The following is a 14143-nucleotide window of genomic DNA, read 5'->3' as shown; positions in this document are numbered from 1 at the left end:
CCAGAGATGCTGCAAACCTCCTGCAATGTACAGGACATCTCTCCCAGGCTGATGAAGAATTATTTGACCTAAAACGTCAGTAGAGCTGAATTTGAGAAATGGTGCTCTAGGAGAAGCAGGCTGGCAGTAAAGCCAGGGGATCATAATTTCCAACTCAGCTGCGGTGCAGAATGCTAGTCTAACTGGGTTATGACCCAGACCCTTTCTGCAATGGGAAATGTCTCTGAAAGCAGGCCAGTGACGCCTTGGTTCCATCCTCTGGGCTGGGCTTCCTTCCTGCAGTTCCATCCCTCTCCCACTACCTCACTCCCACCCACTCCATCCCTCTCCAAACATTCGCTGAGCACCTGCTTCATCCAGAAGGATAAGACCCAGCCCCCAGCCAGGAGCAGACAGCGCACAGCCCGGGGAGGGAGAATGGCACAGAATCAGATGTAAAGAGATAAACAAAGAAACTTAGCAGCCAGCATGGGGGCTCCCCTAAGGGAGAGAGGGTCTTCATTTGGGAAAGTGCCTTGGTAGGGCTCAAGCTTCAGTACTGAGATCACAGTGTTGAGCCCCCACATCCCAAAGTGGAGGTTCTGCCGGGGCTCTCGTGCTGGACTTCACATCCTAGTCATCTCATGAGATGGGCCCCGCCTCTCACCAATTAAATCAGAATTTCAGGGACATCTGCCGTTTGAAAGCTCCCCAGGGGATTGGAATGAGCAGTCAGTTGAGAAGCACATGACTTTGCCTGGCCAGTCTCTGAGACAGATGCCAGGTGTGCACCACATCCCACAGGTAAGTGTCATTTAGTAGGTTCAGGAGTCTGGTCTGCTTAATGTCTGCTCAAGGTGGCTCTGATATCTTGCAGGTGCAGGATTTCAGACGAGTAGCCACCTGGATGAGATACTGATTTTCCTGCTGAATAGGAGTTGAGACAGAATGGAGGGTGGAGAGAAAGGAACCAGAAACATGGAAGAAAACTGGAACCAGGTGAGGACAAGGGCCAGGGGATTTTCCGTGGGAGGGGGCTCTGCTGCTTCCCTGTGGTTGTTTGCCTTGCTGCAGTGGGAACCCCTCTGATCCCCTGCCAATCTTCACAATGTGTTTCTGTGAGCAGCATTTTATGTAAGTGTGTGTAAACTGAAGAGGGGGCAAAATCTCACATTCTGGTTGGTGGTAGGCAGAGCAAGTCACCTACAAAGAAGCAGGGAGCCCACAGGCATCAGAGGTCAGAAAGCATCAGCTCGGGAACAGCAGGTATCTTGGGTGAGGGTCTTTGTTTTGAGATGGAATTTCACTCTTGTTGCCCAGGCTGGAGTGCAGTGGCACGATCTTGGCTCACTGCAACCTCTGCCTCCCGGGTTCAAGCAACTCTCCTGCCTCAGCCTTCTGAGTAGCTGGAATTACAGGTGCCCACCACCATGCCCTGCTAGTGTTTTGTATTTTTAGTAGAGATGAGGTTTCACCATGTTGCCCAGGCTGGTCTCGAACTCCTGACCTCAAGTGATCCACCTGCCTCAGCCTCCCAAAGTGCTAGGATTACAGATGTGAGCCACCGTGCCTGGCCCAAGTTGCTTAGCTTTCTCTTGCTATAAAATTGCCCAGATCCAAGGAATTAAGACAATAAACGCCGATTTCTTGTTTATGTGCAGACCTCTGTGGAGGCTCCTATTAGGCAGGTCTCTTCCCAGTACTGACTCAGGGCTTTGATTCCTTCCATCTGTAGCTCACACAGAGCATCTGAGGAGGAGAGGGAAGAAGAAGAGCCTGCAGGAGCCCCTTTTGCCCTTCACTGCCCTGTCCTGGAAGTGACCCCTCACTTCTGCTCAGATTCCATCAGTGAGAACGAGGCACAGGGACCCACCGAGACACCAATGGGCTGTGAGCTGAGGAAGAGGTGAGTTTCATGAGCATGTGACCAGTCTGTGATGCAGACCCCCATTGTCCTCTGTGTTCCATACGTGAGTCATTCAGTAGGAGAGGTGTGCGGAGGCACATGGGAGAGAAGAGTTTGCTTAGTCCGGGCAAGTTTTGGAAGGCTTCCTGGAGGAGGTGCTGCTGAACCTGGTCTGCAGAAAAAGCCAGAGATAAGGGCCAAGAGGGCCAAGGAATGTGATTTCAGTCTGCGTCTCCATGCCTTTGCAGGTGCATTAGTGTACATTGCTGCTGTAACAAATCACCACAAGGCTAGTGGCTTGAAAAAACACAAATGGTGTTACCTTTCTGTAAGTTAGAAGTCTGAAGCATGTCTCACTGAGCTGAAAATCAAAGTGTTGGTGGGGCTGCTTTTCTCTTGGAGGCTCTAGGGAAGAATCAGTTTCCTTATCATCACCAGCTCCGGGGGGCTGCCATATGCCTCAGCCCTCCCTCCATCTACAAGGCCAGCAATATCCCAGCTCTCTGGCATTCTCATGTAGGCTCATCTCCCGCTGACCACAGCCAGGGGAGTCTCTGAGTTTAAGGACTCATGTGATTAGATTGGGCCCGCCTGGGAAATCCAGGCTAATTGCCTTAACCTTAATCACATCTGAGAAGTCCATTACCTTAAAGTGACATATTCGCAGGTTCTGAGGATTAAGACATGAATGTCTTTGGTGGGCTGGGGGGGCAATCTACCTACCACACACATGCAATTCCTTCTACCTGAAATGTCCTGCCTTCTCTTTGTCTATCTGGCTAACCTCTATGCATCTTTGAAGACCCATTCAAATAACTTTCCCCACTTCCCACCAAGAAACTTTCCCATCACTTATTGAGGAGTTAGTCTCGCCTTCAGCATGTTTCTGTTGTGCCATTTGTATCCTACTGTAATTACTAGTGTACTTCCCCCAATCCCCATCGCAAAGTCTTTGGGGTCAGGGTCTCTGACTTAGTTATCTCCATATCTTTAAAATCTACCATAATGTTGGACACAAATGTGCCCTGTGTTTGTGGAATAAATGGCTAATATATACATATATATATATATATATTTTACAGTGTTCTATTCAGAAAGGGCAGAAGGCTTATATAATATAATTTAAAAGGAAATATCATCTCAGCCTAATTGTTCCTGTAGGATCTCAACTTTCATCTGAAGGTTTTTTGTTTTTGTTTTTTTTTTGACAGAGAGTCTCGCTCTGTTGCTCAGGCTGGAGTGCAGTAGCATGATCTTGGCTCACTGCAACCTCCGCCCCCTGGGTTCAAGTGATTCTCCTGCCTCAGCTTCCCAAGTAGCTGGAATTACAGGTGTGTGCCACCATGCCCCGGTAGTTTTTGTATTTTTAGTAGAGACAGGGTTTTGCCATGTTGGCCAGGCTTGTCTCAAATTTCCCTCTGTTTGTCTGTTATTGGTGTATAAGAATGCTTGTGATTTTTGAACATTGATTTTGTATCCTGAGACTTTGCTGAAGTTGCTTATCAGCTTAAGGAGATTTTGGGCTGAGACGATGGGGTTTTCTAAATATAAAATCATGTCATCTGCAAACAGGGGCAATTTGACTTCCTCTTTTCCCAGTTGAATACCCTTTATTTCTTTCTCCTGCCTGATTGCCCTGGCCAGAACTTCCAACGCTATGTTGAATAGGAGTGGTGAGAGAGGGCATCCCTGTCTTGTGCCAGTTTTCAAAGGGAATGCTTCCAGTTTTTGCCCATTCAGTATGATATTGGCTGTGGGTCTGTCATAAATAGCTCTTATTATTTTGAGATACATCCCATCAATACCTAATTTATTGAGAGTTTTTAGCATGAAGGGCTGTTGAATTTTGTCAAAGGCCTTTTCTGCATCTATTGAGATAATCATGTGGTTTCTGTCTTTGGTTCTGTTTATATGCTGGATTACATTTATTGATTTGCATATGTTGAACCAGCCTTGCGTCCCAGGGATGAAGCCCACTTGATCATGGTGGATAAGCTTTTTAATGTGCTGCTGGATTCAGTTTGCGTATTTTATTAAGGATTTTGCATCGATGTTCATCAGGGATATTGGTCTAAAATTCTCTTTTTTTATTGTGTCTCTGCCAGGCTTTGGTATCAGGATGATGCTGGCCTCATAAAATGAGTTAGGGAGGATTCCCTCTTTTTCTATTAATTGGAATAGTTTCAGAAGGAATGGTACCAGCTCCTCCTTGTACCTCTGGTAGAATTCGGCTATGAATCCATCTGGTCCTGGACTTTTTTTGGTTGGTAGGCTCTTAATTATTGCCTCAATTTCAAAGCCTGTTATTGGTCTATTCAGAGATTCAACTTCTTTCTGGTTTAGTCTTGGGAGGGTATATGTGTCCAGGAATTTATCCATTTCTTCTAGATTTTCTAGTTTATTTGCGTAGAGGTGTTTATAGTATTCTCTGATGGTAGTTTGGACTTCTGTGGGATCGGTGGTGATATCCCCTTTATCATTTTTTATTGCATCTATTTGATTCTTCTCTCTTTTCTTCTTTATTAGTCTTGCTAGCAGTCTATCAATTTTGTTGATCTTTTAAAAAAACCAGCTCCTGGATTCATTGATTTTTTGAAGGGTTTTTTGTGTCTCTATCTCCTTCAGTTCTGCTTTGATCTTAGTTATTTCTTGCCTTCTGCTAGCTTTTGACTGTGTTTGCTCTTGCTTCTCTAGTTCTTTTAATTGTGATGTTAGGGTGTCAATTTTAGATCTTTCCGGCTTTCTCTTGTGGGCATTTAGCTTTCTCTTGTGGGCATTTAGTGCTATAAATTTCCCTCTACACACTGCTTCAAATGTGTCCCAGAGATTCTGGTATGTTGTGTCTTTGTTCTCATTGGTTTCAAAGAACATCTTTATTTCTGCCTTCATTTCGTTATGTACCCAGTAGCCATTTAGGAGCAGGTTGTTCAGTTTCCATGAGTTGAGCGGTTTTGAGTGAGTCTTAATCCTGAGTTCTAGTTTGATTGCACTGTGGTCTGAGAGACAGTTTGTTATAATTTCTGTTCTTTCACATTCGCTGAGAAGTGCTTTACTTCCAACTATGTGGTCAATATTGGAATAAGTGCGATGTGGTGCTGAGAAGAATGTATGTTCTGTTAATTTGGGGTGGAGAGTTCTGTAGATGTCTATTAGGTCCGCTTGGTGCAGAGCTGAGTTCAATTCCTGGATATCCTTGTTAACTTTCTGTCTCATTGATCTGTCTAATGTTGACAGCGGGGTGTTAAAGTCTCCCATTATTATTGCGTGGGAGTCTAAGTCTCTTTGTAGATCTCTAAGGACTTGCTTTATGAATCTGGGTGCTCCTGTATTGGGTGCATATATATTTAGGATAGTTAGTTCTTCTTGTTAAATTGATCCCTTTACCATTATGTAATGGCCTTCTTTGTCTCTTCTGATCTTTGATGGTTTAAAGTCTGTTTTATCGGAGACTAGGATTGCAACCCCTACCTTTTTTTTGTTTTCCATTTGCTTGGTAGATCTTCCTCCATCCCTTTATTCTGAACCTATGTGTGTCTCTGCACTTGAGATGGGTCTCCTGAATACAGCATACTGATGGGCCTTGACACTTTATCCAATTTGCCAGTCTGTGTCTTTTAATTGGAGCATTTATCCCACTTACATTTGAAGTTAATATTGTTATGTGTGAATTTGATCCTGTCATTATGATGTTAGTTGGTTATTTTGCTCGTTAGTTGATGCAGTTTCTTCCTAGCCTCGATGGTCTTTACAATTTGGCATGTTTTTTCAGTGGCTGGTACCAGTTGTTCCTTTCCATGTTTAGTGCTTCCTCCAGGAGCTCTTGTAGGCAGGCCTGGTAGTGACAAAATCTCTCAGGATTTGCTTGTCTTTAAAGGATTTTATTTCTCCTTCACTTATGAAGCTTAATTTGGCTGGATATGAAATTCTGGGTTGAAAATTCTTTTCTTTAAGAATGTTGAATATTGGCCCCCACTGTCTTCTGGCTTGTAGAGTTTCTGCCAAGATATCAGCTGTTAGTCTGATGGGCTTCCCTTTGTGGGTAACCCGACCTTTCTCTCTGGCTGCCCTTAACATTTTTTCCTTCATTTCAACTTTGGTGAATCTGACAATTATGTGTCTTGGAGTTGCTCTTCTCAAGGAGTATCTTTGTGGCATTCTCTGTATTTCCTGAATTTTAATGTTGGCCTGCCTTGCTAGGTTGGGGAAGTTCTCCTGGATAATATCCTGCATAGTGTTTTCCAACTTGGTTCCATTCTCCCCGTCACTTTCAGGTGCACCAATCAGACGTAGATTTGGCCTTTTCACGTAGTCCCATATTTCTTGGAGGCTTTGTTCATTTCTTTTTACTCTTTTTTCTCTAAACTTCTCTTCTCACTTCATTTCATTCATTTGATCTTCCACCGCTGATACCCTTTCTTCCAGTTGATTGAATTGGCTACCGAAGCTAGTGCATTCGTCTTATAGTTCTCCTGCCATGGTTTTCAGCTCCATCAGGTCATTTAAGGAGTTCTCTACACTGGTTATTCTAGTTAGCCATTCGTCTAATCTTTTTTCAAGGTTTTTAGCTTCTTTGCGATGGGTTCGAACTTCCTCCTTTAGCTCGGAGAAGTTTGATTGTCTGAAGCCTTCTTCTCTCAACTCAACAAAGTCATTCTCCGTCCAGCTTTGTTCCATTGCTGGTGAGGAGCTGCGTTCCTTTGGAGGGGGAGAGGCGCTCTGATTTTTAGAATTTTCAGCTATTCTGCTCTGTTTTTTTCCCCATCTTTGTGGTTTTATCTACCTTTGGTCTTTGATGATGGTGACGTACAAATGGGGTTTTGGTGTGGATGTCCTTTCTGTTTGTTAGTTTTCCTTCTAACAGTCAGGACCCTCAGCTGCAGGTCTGTTGGAGTTTGCTGGAGGTCCACTCCAGACACTGTTTGCCTGGGTATCAGCAGTGGAGGCCGCAGAACAGCGAATATTGCTGAACAGCAAATGTTGCTGCCTGATCGTTCCTTTGGAAGCTTCGTCTCAGAGGGGTACCCGGCCATGTGAGGTGTCAGTCTGCCCCTACTGGGGGGTGCCTCCTAGTTAGGCTACTCGAGGGTCAGGGACCCACTTGGGGAGGCAGTCTGTCTGTTCTCAGATCTCAGACTCTGTGCTGGGAGAACCACTACTCTCTTCAAAGTTGTCAGACAGGGACATTTAAGACTGCAGAGGTTTCTGCTGCCTTTTGTTTGGCTATGCCGTGCCCCCAGAGGTGGAGTCTACAGAGGCAGGCAGGCCTCCTTGAGCTGTGGTGGGCTCCACCCAGTTCGAGCTTCCCGGGCACTTTGTTTACCTACTCAAGCCTCAGCAATGGCGGGCGCCCCTCCCCAGCCTTGCTGCCGCCTTGCAGTTCGATATCAGACTGCTGTGCTAGCAATGAGTGAGGCTCTGTGGGTGTGGGACCCTCTGAGCCAGGCGTGGGATATAATCTCCTGGTGTGCCATTTGCTAGGACCATTGGAAAAGTGCAGTATTAGGGTGGGAGTGACCCAATTTTCCAGGCGCCGTCTGTCACAGCTTCCCTTGGCTAGGAAAGGGAATTCCCTGACCCCTTGTGCTTCCCGGGTGAGGTGATGCCTCGCCGTGCTTTGGCTCACACTTGGTGGGCTGCACCCACTGTCCTGTACTCGCTGTCTGACAAGCCCCAGTGAGATGAACCTAGTGCCTCAGTTGGAAATGCAGAAATCACCCATCTTCTGCGTTGCTCACGCTGGGAGCTGTAGACTGGAGCTGTTCCTATTTGGCCATCTTGGAACCGCCCTCCATAAGTATACATTCTTAAAAATGAGACAATAATAAATGTATAGACTGCTTTTTAATTGCTCTGTTAACTTTACATTTTTTCCATGCAAATGAGCAAAGTTCTACTGATGACAGAAACAGACTGGGTACAAAGGCTTTATTTATTGATATTTATCGATCATCTGCAAACATCAAGCTAGAAGCTGGAAGCACAAGACTCACCTGACACATGGAAATAACATAAGGTTCGCGGCAAATGAGTAAAGACGTATTAGGAAAATGCAAGGAAAAAGAAAACAATGGGAATCACAATATTAACCTCATGGAAAATGGCAGGAGTCCAGGCATTGGCAAAATTCATCATGATGGTCATGGGGATTACACAGCTTCCCATAAGGATACACAGACAATTCCTTAATTGTAGCTCCTTATTCTCTCCTGATTCCTCTCATCTCCTCCATGAACATTTCCATATCATCTCCACCTCTATTCATCCCATCATTGACCTGCCTATTGGGTATGGCCCATTGAAAATTAGGGGCCAGTAAAAAAGAATGAGTTCATGTCCTTTGCAGGGACGTGGATGAAGCTGGACACCATCATTCTCAGCAAACTAACACGGGAACAGAAAACCAACCACTGCATGTTCTCACCCATAAGTGGGAATTGAACAATGAGAACACATGGACACAGGGAGGGGAACATCACACACCGGGGCTTGTCAGAGACGTGGAGGGAAAGGGGAGGGATATCATTAGGAGGACTACCTAATGCATGCATGGCTTAAAACCTAGATGGGCCAGGCGTGGTGGCTCATGCCTGTAATCCCAGCACTTTGGGAGTCTGAGGTGCGTGGATGACGAGGTCAGGAGATCGAGACCATTCTGGCTAACACAGTGAAACCCCGTCTCTACTAAAAATACAAAAACAAAATTAGCCGGGCGTGGTGGCGAGTGCTGGTAGTCCCAGCTACTCGGGAGGCTGAGGCAGGAGAATGGCGTGAACCCGGCAGGCGGAGCTTGCAGTGAGCTGAGATCGTGCCACTGTACTCCAGCCTGGGGGACAGAGCCAGACTCCATCTCAAACAAACAAAACAACAACAACAACAACAACAAAACCTAGATGACGGGTTGAAAGGTGCAGCAAACCACCATGGCACATGTATACCTATGTAACAAAGCTGCACGTTCTGCACATGTATCTCAGAACTTAAAAGAACCAAAGAAAATTAGGGGCAAGTCGGCGAGCCTGTTTCTGTTTATTCTTTCCTGTAGGCTGGAGGTCTTTCCTGTAGGAGGCGGTCTTTTCCTCCTCCCAAGGGTGGTCTTCCTCTCTATTCTGAATAGGCTTCCCTGTTTCTTTGTTTTCCTGGTGGATGTTGGCCACCATGAGACTTTTTTCTGGTTGTTTTTCTGCTCTGTTTTCCCGAGTCCTGATGACTGTTAGCATTTTGATGTATTTCCTTCCACTTTTTTTTTTTTTTTTTGATATGGAGTCTCGCTCTGTCACCAGGCTTGAGTGCAGTGGCGCGATCTCGGCTCACTGCAACCTCCGCCTCCTGGGTTCAAGTGATTCTCCTCCCTCAGCCTCCTGAGTAGCTGGGACTACAGGTGCCTGCCACCACACCTGGCTAATTTTTTTGTATTTTTAGTGGAGATGGGGTTTCCACCAGCCAGGATGGTCTCGATTTCCTGACCTTGTGATCCGCCCTCCTCAGCCTCCCAAAGTGCTGGGATTACAGACGTGAGCCACCGCGCCCAGCCTCTTCTACCTTCTTTTCTATGCCCATGCTTATATATTCCAAAAGTACACATTTTTACCTATGGATATTATGACATATTCAGTTTTCCCGGCTTGTATTTTCAGTCAACATTATATTAGAAGAAATTCTTCATGCCATTGAAGTGTTTTTTGAAAACATGACTTCTAACGCCTGCATGTATTTCATTATGTGAATGTACCTTCACTTAGCCATTTCCTTGTTTGACAACCGGGTTACTTCCAATATTTCTCTACTATAATTAATCCTGTGATGACTATTCCTGTATAGGTACTGTGTTCATATCTTTAATTATTTTCTTGGGTTAAATTTCTAGGGATGAAATTACAGGGCCAAAGGATATGAACTTTTTATGACTATTGTTACATATTTCAAAGAAAATTGGACACATTTACCCACTTATCAGCAAGTGAATCTGCTGTGGTCTGAATATTTGTGTCCTCCCAAAATTTATATGTTGAAATCATAACCCTCAAGGTGATGGTATTAGGAGGTGGGACTCTTGTAAAAAGATCGGTGCCCTTATGAAAGAAACACGAGGGAGACCTCTTGCCTTTTCCACTGTGTGAGGACACAGTGAGAAGTCACCGTCTATGGGGAAATGGGTCCTCAGCATCACTGAATCTTCTATTACCTTGATCTTGGATTTCCAGCCTCTAGAACCATAACAAATAAATTTCTGTTATTTACCAACCACCCAGGTGATGGTATTTTGCTATTGCAGCCCAAGGAAACTAAGACAATATTATCTCAGCTTTTGACATGTTCTAATGAACACTCCTTAAGAGAAAACAACTCTGTTTATGTTATGGGTAAAAATTTGTGTCTAATTGTCATTTTAAGGTACATGTCTTTGTTAGTGAGGGTTTGCAGTATTTTGTTTATTAAGAGAAAAGTGACTTTTTTTTCCTTTATGAACAGTCTGTTTATGTTCTTTGCTCATTTATCTACTGGGGTTAATGTTTTCTTCTTCTTACCTATTTGTATGATATATTTCAATATAATGATATTAATCCTGGTTCTGTAATACTTGTGGCAAACCTGTTCTCTTTGTCCAAAGCTTCTTTTCAAATAGGGGCAGGGAGGTGGTGTCATTCAGGTTAACCCCCAACCCTGCCAGTTTCCTCTGGGAATGGTCCACATCCTTCTCCATAGAGTTAGCCCCCAACCTGCAACCCCTGGCTCGCTGAATCCTTCATTTTGTCTTCAAAAGGAGTTGAATTTTAAGCATCTTTCTTGGTCCTCTGGGAGCAAAACCACTTTGCCAGCTTGAGATCGTTCATTTCCCCATTTCTTTCCTCTCTTCCATTCCTCATAAATAATCCCTGGCAATTATTAAGCATTTTTTGTGTTGCCTTAGACTTTTGAGTGCTTAATGATCCTTTAGTGGTTCAGCAGAGAAAGGAGAATCTTTCCTTCCTTCTCCCACCCCCTTTGACAATTCTGGGCTGTAGGAATCTTTCTAATGGACTGACAGCTCTTGGAAGGGAAACAGATCCTGGACATTGTCCATCACCCGGTCCAGATCTGGTAATTTCAATGTGGGGGAAAAAAGGCCAGAGAAGGCATAGGAGTCATGTAGGATCTCACAGATGCTTGGTGATGAAGCCATACTTCACTAAGTGAGGACTGGGGAAATAGAGAGTTCTATCCTGGAGAAGGCAGTAGACTAAGGAGGTGGCACACATGGAAACAGCCCCATAGAAACATGTTCTTAGCAGCATGGCATGTTGTGGTTACAGCTCCACCAAAGCAGAAATGGAGACAGCACTGTCCTCCCTGGACCTGGGAGAGTCAGGAGCTGGGCACAACGTGGGCACAGAATGGGACTGGAGATGGCCTAGGACGAGGGCTGTGGGCAGTCAGGGACAGGGATGGCTGTAGAAACTTTATGATGCTCTTGTTTCAGAAAAGGGAAGGCCTAGGCAACTCCACTTAGTCCCCCATCCGTGGAGGCTTAGGAGGCAGAATGGCCCGCTCTTTACCCCTGCGGGAGTAGAATGTAGGGGAAGGAAAGGGCTCTGGGAGTCGTTGGAGCCCAGCTTCCTGACGGTGCTGAATGTTGCATCTTAACCATGCAGCTCTCTGGCAATGCAGGCAGAGGAGCAGCGACCGTACTTTGCCTGCCCTGGCCTCAGGGTAAGGCCTGCTTACCCACCTTTCCACCCAGCCCACCCTCGCCCCACAGGACCCCGATCCAAGGCCCTCCTGCAGGCCCCTGCACAGCAAAGAATTCTCTTTGCAGCACTTCCCCTGGAGGCTCCCCTTAACTCTCCCACTTGCAGCTCCTTATCCAAAGGTGTAAGTCTTCTTTCTAGTTCTCTCTCCTCTCCCCTTGCTACTGCCTTGGGATGCCATGTGAATTCTCTTCTCCCTACCTTTCTCATGGACAGGCAGTCCCAAATTTAAAAACATATTTAGGCCAGGTGCGGTGGCTCATGCCTGTAATCCTAGCACTTTGGGAGGGCAAGGTGGGCGGATCACTTGAGGTCATGAATTTGAGACCAGCCTGGCCAACATGGTGAAACCCTATGTCTACTAAAAATATAAAAAATTAGCTGGGCGTGGTGGCACGCGCCTGTAGTCCCAGCTACTCAGGAGACTGAGGCAGGAAAATCGCTTGAACCCAGGAGGCGGAGGTTGCAGTGAGCTGAGATCGCGCCACTGCACTCCAGCCTGGGCAACAGAGCGAAACTCCGTCTCAAAAACAAAAACAAAAACAAAAAATTACCCTGGTGTGTTGGCGCGTGCTTGTAATCCCGGCTGTTTGGGAGGGTGAGGCATGAGAATCGCTTGAACCTGGGAGGTGGAGGTTGCAGTGAACCAAGATCGTGCCACTGCACTCCAGCCTGGGTGACAGAGTGAGACACTTTCTAAAACAACAACAACAAAAACATATTTAATATTTTCTCATATTCTTATCTTACTATTTTCTGCTAATGTCTGTATTGCTGATGCTTCCTTCATTCATTCAGAACATATTTATAAAGCACAAAGCACTGGGTGCAGTTTTTCACACCTGTAATCCCAGCACTTTGGGAGACTGAGGCAGGCAGATCACTTGAGGTCAGGAGTTCGAGACCAGCCTGGCCAACTTGGTGAAACCCTGTCTCAACTAAAAATACGAAAAACAGCCAAGCATGGTGGCACGTGCCTGTAATCCCAGCTACTCAGTAGGCTGAGGCAGGTGAATCGCTTGAACCTGGGAAGCGGAGGTTGTAGTGAGCCGAGATCGTGCCATTGCACTCCAGCCTGGGCGATAGAGTGAGATTCCATCTCAAAAAAAGAAAAAGAAAAAAAAGAAAGCACAAACCTTGCTGCTAGACAGGGATTAAAAAGACAAACCATGCAAGCAGAGAAGGGGGACTGCTTTGAGAAATACACAGGAAGTGAAGTCAATACTGGGGTGTGGAGAAGAATGGTATTGGGACCTCTGCTGGCCCACCTTTGAGAAAATTAGAAACTTTGTTGCCATCTGCCAGGAAGTGGTTGTAATAAATAGAAAAATCTATGCTGTCATGAATGGCGGGCTGTCTCAGGCATGTCCTTCTCATGACAGCAAATGGAAGCGTGAGAACAAAATGAGCAGGTGCGTTCTCATGCTTCTGGACAAAGCCCCGTCACTGAGCCCAGAGTCAAGGGTGTGGGGCAGTTACCTGGCAAAGGATATGGATACTTGGAAGGAGGAAGAATTGTTCTGTTACAGAATCGGTTAGCCAGTCTGCTACAGAATATAGGTTTTTTTTTTTTTGAGACAGTCTCGCCCTGTCGCCCAGGCTGGAGTGTAATGACGCAATCTCGGCTCACTCCAACCTCCACCTCATGGGTGAAAGTGATTCTCCTGCTTCAGCCTCCCGAGTAGCTGGGACTACAGGTGTGCACCACCACGCCCAGCTAATTTTTGTATCCTTAGTAGAGACGGGGTTTCACCATATTGGCCAGGCTGGTCTCGAACTCCTGACCTCGTGATCCACCTGCCTCAGCCTCCCAAAGTGCTGGGATTACAGGTGTGAGCCACTGCGCCCGGCTGGTGTTTTTTGCTTTTTGTTTTTTTTTTTGTTTGTTTGTTTGGTTTTTACTCTGCAAGAGTAGAGTATTTTGGATTTGGGGGCTTATGGGCATCCCACATATCCTAACCTAGGGGTGAGTGGAAGGTCATAGAGCACATTCTCAGGAGGCTTTCCATTCTCACAGAGATGAGCTGGACATGACCCATTTGATAAGTTTGGAAAAGCTGCCTTCTAGTGAGCCGTAACACAGCCATGGACAGGGAGACAGTCATGTGAGCTGTAGAGAGCTGTAGAGAACATTAAAGACCGGAACTAAATATAGCTCTGAATTTATTAGTATTACCAACTACCCCAAAAGCTCCATCCCCAGGGACTGAGATACACAACATCGCCTCAGAATCCTTAGCAGAGGCTTCCAGGAGGAGCTCAGATCCCTCTGGAGGGCTTCATAGAATTGTTGCTGCACAGAGTGGAGCTGAGGCTACATTAGGCACCCTCATCTCAGTGCGGCTTCATGCAGGATCTCCACCCCCACCTTGCAGGCGCCCTGGGTCCAAGCCTAGAGGGATGTTGATTTTCCCATGATGGCCCAACACCCCATCCCCAGCTAGTAAATGGCAGGGCCAAAGCTTCAACCTCTGCTCAAGCCATTGCCTGTGAAAAGTTCTGACAACTTCATACAGAGCCTGAGATATGTAAG

General features: G+C 45.9%; 1 long non-coding RNA gene across 1 annotated transcript in view; it reads left to right on the top strand.

Moving 5' to 3' along the window:
• Positions 1-745: 745 nt before the first annotated feature.
• LOC129138418 (uncharacterized) overlaps positions 746-14143 on the top strand; it is a 102458-nt gene continuing 89060 nt past the window's right edge. The window contains exons 1-2 of the long non-coding RNA XR_008541658.2: positions 746-978; positions 1715-1885. This is a non-coding gene — a long non-coding RNA (uncharacterized LOC129138418). The remainder of the gene's footprint in view (positions 979-1714; positions 1886-14143) is intronic.

This window comes from Pan troglodytes, chromosome 23 (genome assembly GCF_028858775.2).
Source record: "Pan troglodytes isolate AG18354 chromosome 23, NHGRI_mPanTro3-v2.0_pri, whole genome shotgun sequence".
NCBI lineage: Eukaryota > Metazoa > Chordata > Mammalia > Primates > Hominidae > Pan > Pan troglodytes.
This window is presented reverse-complemented; position numbering and strand designations above follow the sequence as displayed.